The 10,798-nt window shown below is 43.1% G+C and overlaps 1 long non-coding RNA gene across 1 annotated transcript; it reads left to right on the top strand.

The window, feature by feature from the left end:
- The first annotated feature begins 2,287 nt into the window (after positions 1-2,287).
- Positions 2,288-9,475, top strand: Gm39847. Its single transcript, XR_866421.1, has 3 exons — positions 2,288-2,478; positions 3,546-3,667; positions 8,574-9,475. It is a non-coding gene; the product is annotated as a predicted gene, 39847 (long non-coding RNA).
- The last annotated feature ends 1,323 nt before the right edge of the window (positions 9,476-10,798 follow it).

Genomic DNA, 10,798 nt, shown 5'->3' with positions numbered 1-10,798 from the left:
TAAATATTAGCGGTAGGTTGTCATATCAACCCTTGAAAAGCCAGGGTAGGGAAGACAGGTAACGGAGAGATCAGAAAAAAAAAAAATACAGCTGATTAAATTGGATTATCATCCTGAGAGCTCCTTCTAATCTCCAGTCAATGCTGTCTCTCTAGGGGTTTATTTTCTTTATATTCTTCGGCTAACAGAAGTGTTCATTTTTCAGGTGATATTGACCTGATCCAGGACTAGAGTCAAATAGCTTAAAAGAAAATTTTACAACTCTTTCAGGCTCAAGATCAATGTAGAAAAAAAAAAAAAAAAAAAGAGAAAGATAACAATGGCTACTTCTAAAATTGAAGAAGTTTTCATCAGAGACATTCATACAAATGAACTTAGAGAGGTATTTGAAAGTTATCCTCACAATGGTCAGAAATACAAAGCAAGAATCAAATAAAAAACATAAATCAGAAGTGGGATTGAGCATTTTATACTGATTCTTACAAAAATGTAACAACCTTGTAAGGATGAAAAATATCTCAGGGGACCAAAGATAGAGCCCCTTAGAATGGCTACATTCTCAACAACCTTTACATTAAAGCTATAAGACCTGATTCTAACAATGATGCTGGACTGAAGGTCTTAAGCCTTTGAATTCTCAAGTCCACATTTCTTGGCCTGACTTCTCTCCCAAACTCTGGATTGCCATTCACCACTGTTGGAGGAGTTGGGGAAGAATGGTATCGAATGTTGTTTTTATAGATTTTCTCATTCACTCATGCCTTGCTATAACCATGAAACCTTAGGCTAGTGTGCCATTAGTGTTAGTTGACCTATATTTTGCATATATAAATTCTTGAGGTTGGAGCTAAAATTTTAAACTCTATATAATTTTCCAGTAAATAAAATGGTGGGTAAATGCATAAAACATGATTACAGGTTAATTAGATAATGCTAAAGTCCAACACCTGTCCTGTTTTTGAAGCACAAAAAAATACCCAGTGATAAATTACATTAACATCATATTGAGACTTTAAAAAACATACTTAGAAAGACTTCTGTAGGATGAGAAGAGAAATTAAGGTGAATAGTTTTATATCAACTTGACCCTAAGCTAAAGTCGCTTGATAGGAAGGAACCTCAGTTGAGAAAATACTTCTGTAAGATTAGGTTGTAGGGCATTTTCTTAATTGGTGATTGATGGGGGAGTGTGCAGCCCATTGTGGGTGGGGCCATCCCTGGGCTGGTGGTCTTGGGTTCTATAAGAAAGCAAGCTAAGCAAGCCATAGGGAGCAAGCCAGTAAGCAGCACCCCTCCACGGCCTCTGTATCAGCTCCTGCCTCCAAGTTCCTGCCCCATTTGAGTTCCTGTCCTGACTTCCTTTGATGAGGAACAATGATGTGGACGCGTAAGTCAAATAAACCTTTTCCTCCCTCCCCAACTTGCTTTTTGGTCATGGTGTTTCATCATAGCAATAGAAGTCCTAACCAAAAAAAAAAAAAAAAACGGTACTTTTAACAGTATAAAAATGAGGAAAATCCCAGATTTGTATACATAAACATCAACCAAATGTAATATTAAAGAAAATGGAGATATGACAAGCTCTAGTAGTTAAAGGACAAGTCTCATGAATCACGATGTCTTGACCTCCTGTTACCTTTGAGTGCTCTGGACAGAAAGTATATTTGGCATTGACAATAGGAAGGATATCACTATTGTCAAGACAGTGATGATATAAAATCAGGGAGAAACAATAAAAAAGAGTCCTATGTAGAAGACACTCTCTTGGGTAATTTTTATTTTTGTAAATTTGACCCATGATCTACCAAATCTAATGTTCATCTTACTTGAGGCAAGACAAGTTTGATGGTTTCTTTTATTTCTGAGCAGGGCTGAGGATCCCCCCCTCCCCCCGCCCAAGACCACCTTCTCAGCAAAAAGGAGATTTATTTGTCCCAGGGGGACAGTGACCAAGGCAGCTCAGTCAGTCAACAGGGTCCGAAGCGAGGGAGTGAGGATTGAAAAAGGAAGTTAGACAAAATTATAACATGACTCCAGCTGGGCCCATACTGAATCTGAAACAGCTTTATGGCTCTCCAGCCTGCTTTTATATCATTCCAGGTATATCAAAAAGCATGGTCAGTTCTTAGATCAAAGACATGTAATCAAGCGAAGTCGTAAACAAGATCACACAAGGAAGTAATCAAGTAAAGTGGTAAGCAAAGGGTCACACAAGGCAGTAATTCAGCAAAGCAGTAAGCAAGCCCCGTGGTTCCTCTTTCTAAAATTCTTATCTGAGCCTACTTCCTTGTCCAAGCCCAGTGACAAATGCCAAATTCCTAGAAGCTGCGCTAAAAGCTCTCAATAGGACAGAGGGCAGGGAATAAGACAGGAGATAGAGGAGGAGGGAGAAGAACTTAAGGGAGAGAGAAGACAAAGGACTGACACTGGATGGAGAGGAGGCAGGCGCAGCCCATAGGCAAATGGCAGTTTACTAAGGTAAAAGGAGAAACCTCCTGTTAGGATAAGGTGTTTCATTTTAATTGGGCATGTTAATTAGGTGAGCCAAAGAAGCTTTTGATTGCTGGACTTTGATACTTTGATAGCTGTACCTTGGCAGTGCCAAATAAGTGAATGGATCTTGATGGCTAGCTTTAGAAATGTAATCTAACAGCTGGCCAGAGTCTCTTTAGGGTCTGTGCCTGAAGCTTACACTAACACCTGCTGGCAAGTGTTCTCTGAATGATTGGTAACTTTTAATTTTCTGTTTGTTTGTTTGTTATATTTGGGGGCGGGGTCAAGGCAGTATCTTATTGTATAGCCTAGGCTAGCCTTAATCTTGCAGCACAAGCCTCTTATTTCATCCTACCTTGTCCTGGTCCTCCTTCTCCTCTTCTTCCTCTTCCACCTCCTCTCTTTCCTCTTCCTTCTCCTCTTCTTCTTCACCTCCCTCCTCCTCTCCTCCTTTCCCTCTTCTTCCTCCTCCAAGATAGGGTTCTCTGTGTGTAGCTGACTGTCCTAGAAATCACTCTGTAGACCCTCTGCCTCTGCCTCTGCCTCTGCCTCTGCCTCTGCCTCTGCCTCTGCCTCTGCCTCTGCCTCTGCCTCTGCCTCTGCCTCTGCCTCTGCCTCTGCCTCTGCCTCTGCCTCTGCCTCTGCCTCTGCCTCTGCCTCTGCCTCTGCCTCTGCCTCTGCCTCTGCCTCTGCCTCTGCCTCTGCCTCTGCCTCGAGTACTGTGGTTAAAGGCATGTGCCACAACTACTCAGCCTATTTCAGTCTTCTAAGCACAGCCATTACCAGCATACACCAGTGTGCCTGTCTTAAACAAAAATCAAATGTACAGTTTCTTTAGAATGAGCTTTGTGCTGTTTTTAACTTTAAAGACCACTGGGCACAGTGGCCCAAGTCTGTGATCCCAGCACTAGGGAGGCAGAGGCAGGAGGGTTGATTTAAGTCTGAGGAGGTCAGCCTAGGCTACAGTGTGATGCACTGTCAGAAAACTGAAACAGCAACAATAATAATAAAATCCAAAAGTTATTTTATGAAGGTCTTTTGTCTTTCATCAGAGATGTAAAATATAGCGATGCTTCAGAGAGAAAAGAAGACAGGAGGAAGACCAGGAGTGGGGGAAGAGGAAAAACACACGTCTGTTGGTGGGGGAAGACCAGAGAGCTCTGTCATTGATAATGTGAGTGTTGTTAACTACACTAATTCTCCCACAGAAAACAATAATCAGTTCTAGACAAAAATCTTACCACTCTTTAACGAACCCAGAGAGGGAACAAGGCTTCAAGCCTTGGAAGCAGGAACCACACTTGCCAGGTGACTGCTGCATTTATACAGACTCTTCTCATGTGTACCGGGCAGGCCACATAGAAGCCACTAGAAATCCATTTTGAGCTGTTAAAGGCTGAGCTCTTGTAGCTTCATGAGTGATTAAAAATCTGGGGTGAAATCTCAGAAAAGGAGTCACAGAGTAGGGAGACCCCATGTCTGCACCTAAACTGTCAAATACTTAGTTCACCTCTGGTCTCCATTTATTCCGATGGATCCCAAAATGTCCAGTGTAAAGTGGTAGTTGGAAGAACTAAGCAGAACCATCAGCTGCTGTCCATTGCAGAGGAGACTTTGGCATCTGGAGGCTGCCAAGTTAAAGAGGCTGAGTAAACACTTTGGGTTTTAAATAGGCCCACCTTGGAGAAAAATATTACATCAAGACCTTATAAACTTAAGGCGATTAGTCAGTGATTTTCTTGAAGAATCGAAATCTTCAGAGAAATATCATGAAAGCCAGAGTCCCCACACACTGAACAGTGCTCAGTATAAACAGGAAGTAACTAGCATATGGAAACAGAGGAGAATTTAACCTTACAGTCAAGGAAAAGTCTAGACACACACTTACGGATGGCATATGCTAGAGTTAGCTATCAAGGAAGTTGTCATGTGGATCTCAAGAACACAAAAGAGAGTCACAGTGAGCAAATGGGGGGTTGTCTCAGCAGAGAAATGAACCTGTAAGAAAGAATACACTGGGAATTCTAAACTGGAAGGTCTTAGCCTGTTGGTTTAAGGGCATTAGAAGCCCAAAATGACCAGGGGGAAGTCTGAGCTTCCAGTTCAATGGAATGTTCCTGGTAGGAGCACTCCCCCATCTGGAATCAAAACTTCTAGACCAGCAGAACCTATGGTTGTGGGAACAGGAAGCAAAATTTTTCCTAGAGGGTCACTAGGAATGATAGTGAGTGGAACTATTCCCTTTTGCACCCCTTGATTCCTGGACTTGTGGACCCTGGCTATGGGAGAAACTGTACCATATACCAGACACTAATTCAAAGCATACACTGCCTTCTGAAGAACTCTGCCCCAGCCCTCCATGCTGCTGCCACCTAATTGATGCTATAACTATGTCTTTACAAGGCCATTCCATCTTTCTATCAGACCAGCTGCTTCAGGATGGTGGGGAACATAGTAAAACCAGTAGATTCCATGATTGTGAGCTGTGAAATGAGTTCCTTGGTCAAAAGCAATACTGTGTGGAATACTATGACACATCTGTTAGAATCTACTTCTACAGAAGACCAGCTAAAACATCTAGCCTCGTGGGACTGAGCAACTGCTAGATCCTTGGACTTCTATTCACAGTTGACCATTGTTGGGGAGTTGGACTACAGACTGTAAGTCATCATAACAAATTTTCTAAGTATATAGAGACTATCCATAAATTCTGTGACTCTAGAGAATCCTAATACAGAATTTGGTACCAGGAGTGGGTTGTAATGCTGCAGCTGTCCACTTCTGGGTGGTGCCTGCATAACATGCAGAGCTGTTAGTAAACCAGGTCTTAGTCTTCTCCTCTTCAGTCAGCCGATCATAGGGAATGCCCCATGAGGCTATAGGCGCATGTTTGGCAGCAGATGGCATTGTAACAGGAGTAGAAACCATAGGCATTTGAGCAACTTCTTCATGTAACTTGCTTGTGCCTTCAGGACCTGCTCAGGCCCGATCACATATATACCACTTCCATTTGATAATAGACTGCTGCTGTGCACATCCTACTTTATGACTGGGAGGGTCTGATAACACCCAGCTCATGATGGGCAGTTTAGGTCCCGTGGTAACTTGGTGTCCTATTATCAAATGTTCAGTTTTCACTGAGTCCCAATAGCAGGCCAAGAGCTGTTTTGCAAAAGGAGAATAGTTGTCTGCAGATGATGGTAGAGCTTTGCTCCAAAATCCCAAAGTTCTCTTCTGTGATTCACCTACAGGGGCCTGCCAGAGGCTCCAAACAGCATCTCTATCATCCACAGACACCTCAAGTACCATCAGGTCTGCTGGATCATATGGTCTAAGTGGTAGAGCAGCCTGTACAGCAGCCTGTATTTGTTGAAGGGCCTACTCCTGTTCCAGGCCCCACACAAAGCTAGAAGCCTTCTGGGTCACTTGGTAAATGGGAACTGCCACTCCTGCATCTTTCAAGTTTATGATGGTGGTACTAATCTCTGCAGTTCCTCCAGGAATGTGATACTGTTTCTGATTCACTATTTTCTTTGTCAGCGGCAACTCTAAAGGCTTCCATTTGGCCTTCCCAACCATAATAACCCTCAGTCCACAGGTCAGGGAACCAATGTGAGAATTCTGCCAATTTCTAAGTATACCCATCCCAGTTATACATTCTGGAAGTAGGGAAATGACCACAGGATGTGTTCAGGAACCTAACGGACCTACTGTGAGTCAGACATCAGTCAAAACTCCATTAATCACCTGTCCTCCATAAGACCCTACTTTAACTGGAGGGCCGCAATGTTTCTTGAGATCTCCTGGGATCAGTGTCAACTCAGAACCAGTATCCAATAGACCCCAGAAAGTCTGATTATTTCCTTTCCCCCAGTGTACACTTACCCTTGTAAAAGGCCGTAGGTCCCTCTGGGGAAGAACTGGAGAAAGGGTAACAGCAAAACTTTTAGGTGTCTTATCAAGATCCATCCTTAGGGGAGCCTGGCCACCCCTTTATTCAAGGGGTTCTGGGTCTGCAAACTGGCTCAAGTCTGGAAACTGATTCACTGGCTAAGATTGGTTTTTTGGTTTTTTGTTTTGTTTTGTTTTGTTTTGTTTTGTTTTGTTTTGTTTTTGCCACAATCAATGTGGCCTTTCTTTTGTTTGCGAATTTTTCTGCTTATGCAGATTAAACAGATATGCAGTAGGCTTTTCCTATCTGTTTCATGCCTGGAAACACCATGACTGATTAGCCAGTACCAAAGGTCTGAATGTGTCATACCATTATAAATTTCACCTCTCCTATGCTGACCATTGTGGGCTAGGACATTATAAATGTTGTTTTGCCTACCCTGCCCATTATAATAACTACAATCACCTTGCCTCTGGCAATTCAATGCTGCCACCTGGCCCTTGCTACCTTGGGGCCCAATTAAACCCATTGTGTTTAATTCATCTAATTGAGCAGCAGCATCTCCAACCCTAAGGTCTGGCACACACAAAAAAAGGGCAAGAACAAAACTCTTCAAATGCTGGTGTCCCTCTCACCAGATTGCATCTTACAGGATTCATGAAGGGCATATCTTCTGGGCTTTCCCATTGTGGAGGATTAGGTTTTACACAACGGATCCACTCTAGCATTGCAACTTCCCTAAGCCTTAAAATCCCTTCCTCAACACTAAGCCACCGGATCTCAGGCATCCCCAGCTCCTCTTCAGTCGGCCATCTTTTGATAAACAAACACTTCAGCCAACCATTCAAGCAAACTTCTGTGACACCTTTTTAAACTGGGTGAGCTTCCATATTAAACCTAGAATCTCCACCCGTGTCAATAAACTCAGCCTGCTCTAGTTTTATGTTCCTTCCACCATTATCCCACACTATTAAAATCCATTCCCACACACATTCCCCAGACTTCTGCTTGAATGAATTAGCAAACTCATTAAGCTCCTTAGTAGTGTAGTGAATTTCCTCATGGACTACACTTTTTACCTCCCCTCTAGGGGCCTGTTTTGTCTTGAGTCTGGTTATAGGTCTAGAAGAAAGTATTGATGGGCCTTGAGGAACATCAGTATTGCCTTGCCCAGCATTTTCTACAGAGAAGGTCACTGCCGGCTTATCAGACTCTTAGGGATCAATTTCCTCATGTGAAAAAGGCATTATTTCAAGGGGTGGGGCTGAGGGTACTACTTCCTCAGTTGAGGTAAACCCTTTAGAATCTGAAGATTCAAAGTTCTCAGCTCTAACAAGGTCCCCATCCCAAGTTATAGGACCCCATTCTTTGCCAGTCAATGCCCTTATTTTAACTGCTGACACCCTCTGAGGCTGAGACTTGAATTTTTGCTGTAATTCAGCCAACCTTATAATGAAGGCTTCAGTTTGGTTTCCTGTAACTCGAGCTCTATGGCTGCTGGAGAGAAGATCCTCTTCAAGGGCACACTTAGAAACCTTTACATTGTTTATTTGCATCTGGAGATGTTTGATTTTATCACACAGCTCATTCTTCTCCATCAATTTTTTTCAGAGACACTAAGAGCAACAAGCCAGCAAAATCATTTTCTGATTCCCCCCCCCCCAAAATTGTAGAAAATTTGATACACTGGATCACCTAATTTATTGCCAGTTACAATTGATGGATCAAGATAATCAAAGGCATTAGATTCTTTGTTTGAAATATAGTTTCCACCATGGCCTTCAATATCCTCTGAGCTCCCAGGAGAGAGAGTATCTGGAGAGGTTTCAATTGTTGAAGGTGCTGGTAGATTATTAAACAGACTCCATATTCTTAAAAGATTCATCCTTATACTTTGGTTACTTTAGAACCATTCTTGGTACCAACTTCTGTATTAGTCAGTGTTCTCTAGAGTCACAGAATTTATGGATAGTCTCTATATAGTAAGGGAAATTGTTATGATGACTTACAGTCTGTAGTCCAACTCCCCAACAATGGTCAGCTGTGAATGAAAGTCTAAGGAATCTAGTGGTTACTCAGTCCCACGAGGCTAGTTGTTTCAGCTGGTCTTCTGTAGAAGTTGGCTCCAACAGATGTGCTGGCAAGTAAATGCAAGCAGGTGAAGAAGATCAATTATTCCTTCTTCCAGTGTTCTTATATAGGTCTTCAAGCAGAAGGTGTGGCCCAGATTAAAGATGTGTACCACCATGCCTGGATCTAGGACTTGTTTTGTCCCAGGATGACCTTGAACTCAGAGATCTCCTTGCCTTAGTTTCCTGAGATTAAAGGTGTGTACTATTTTTCCGGGGCCTACTACTATGTAGTGAGAATAGAAATAGCTGGGTCATTTAAAGCATCTAACACTTGACTACTGTCATGGTTAATCTTGATTGTCGGCTTGATGGAATCTGGAATCAACTAAGGGTGCCATACTGGGAGGATCTGGAAGGAGACTTCCAGAAAGAGTTAGTGAGAGGAGAAGACCCTCCTGCAGAGTTGCAGTACCATGTGGCCTCAATAGGATGACTGAAGACAAACAGCACTCCTTGCTTGCCTATCTTTGCTTCTTGCTGGCGAGTCTGTGCCCCTCGCTGCTGTGCCAACATTCTCTACTGACATTAGATGCCAAGTTTTTCAGCCTTACGATGTGAATGAAGGGCAGCGCCTCTCCAGGAATCTTCAAGGCCCTTTCACTAAACTGAGAATGCAAAGACATCCAGCTTCTTAGACTGAGCTGCAACCAGGTCCCCAGCCTCTCCAGCGACTGTTGGACTACCTAGACCCTGTTGGGCAAGCCAATCTTGTGAATCATGGTTTATTCCAGATGTGGCTGTCTACGTTGTATCTCTTCTGCTCTGCTGGGGAGCCTGCTTAGAGGCTTCCCAAACTCTCTGGCACTCCCCAGCTTGTTTTAAAAGTTGCTTCTATTAGGTTTTCTTCACACAAGATGTTTACACATGTTTAAATATAATCTCCTCATGTGGAGTGCCATGCCACGAGCAATCGCCATTATAAGATGGCGCTGGCTTCCGCTGTGCCTAACTAGTAAACAAGCCTTGTGCGCAAGTGGGAAAGTGAACTCACGCCTAGTCACTGCCCATCTCGGGGCATAGTAATGAGGTGATGGGCGAGCAACAAATCAGGAGCTGACACACCACATCAGGTGCTGAAACGCCACGCTGAGGGCTATATAAGCAGCACCATTTTCCGGGGTCTGGTCTTCCCTCTTTAAGAAGCAATAAAGCTTGCCACAGAAGAATCCGGTTGTCCGAGTGTGTTCTTGCCGGCGAGTACGATAGCTCAGGACATCCTCAGGCTATTATTAATTTTAGATCTATAAAATGCCTATTACAGTCTCCAGCCTGGAAGGGGCAAGGATGCGATTCTGGAACTTTAATAGGAAAGAAAATCCAAGAACAATGCTCCATTTTCACATGCAGCCTTTGACAAAGAGTGCTTATCTCCACCATCTTGGGAAACGAGATCATTTTCTTCTGATTTGTTGACACAAAGTATCAGGAGGTCCTTCTGGCTCAGTTCTTTTCCTCTCTGGTGACTAAATGAGGCAGCTTTGTGTTTTCTGGCTCAAAATACCAGCAGTTAGATCCCAAGACATTTCATTATGGAAGTAAAATTTAAGCATGCTTTGAGGCATGTCCTCTCAGTCTATGTGGGATTCTGGCTGGTGGAAAACAGACATAGGTTTGGTTTTCAGCCATATCTCTCCAATACTCATATATGCTGGTATATGCAGGCATCTTTGTTTGAGATTGATTATGCACAGGAAGAAGAGGAACAAGAATGAAGTAGAGAAAAGTTTGCACAAGTCCCTAGTTAAGAGAGAGTAACTTTGCCATGTCTCTTTCTGGAGCATGAGTTTCAACAAGTTGAGTTGTTAGGTTTTTTTTGTGTGCCTGTTTTAACAACGTCCATATATGTGGGGACATCTACTGGGAAAGACTGGAATGAAGGTGGTGAAACTCTGGGTTGAGAAATAGTGGAGTCTGCATTCCTGCACCTGACAAGACTTTCTGGCCTTGGAACTCAGGTGCTAGCACTCAAATTTATTGGGAAGCCATTCAAGTTTGTCCACAGGGAGGTCAACTTCCTGATAATGGCCTACTGTCCAGCAGAAGTCACTTTGGAGATGGGGTAAGGCCAATTCCCTTTATTATGACAACCGTGAGTGTGTGTGTGTGTTACTGATTTTCTGAAAGTGGTTTTCATGAGGCAGGGTCACGCATGGAGGCAGTGAGCGATTCTGATGGACCGAAAGGCTTGTGGATGCTGGAGTGTATCTCACTTTTATAATATTGATCATATATCCTAACAGCTACTTGTCCTCAGGGCTCTCACTGTTCTAAGCAATTTGGC

The sequence above is a fragment of the Mus musculus genome, chromosome 2 (assembly GCF_000001635.26).
Source record: "Mus musculus strain C57BL/6J chromosome 2, GRCm38.p6 C57BL/6J".
Lineage (NCBI taxonomy): Eukaryota > Metazoa > Chordata > Mammalia > Rodentia > Muridae > Mus > Mus musculus.
This window is presented reverse-complemented; position numbering and strand designations above follow the sequence as displayed.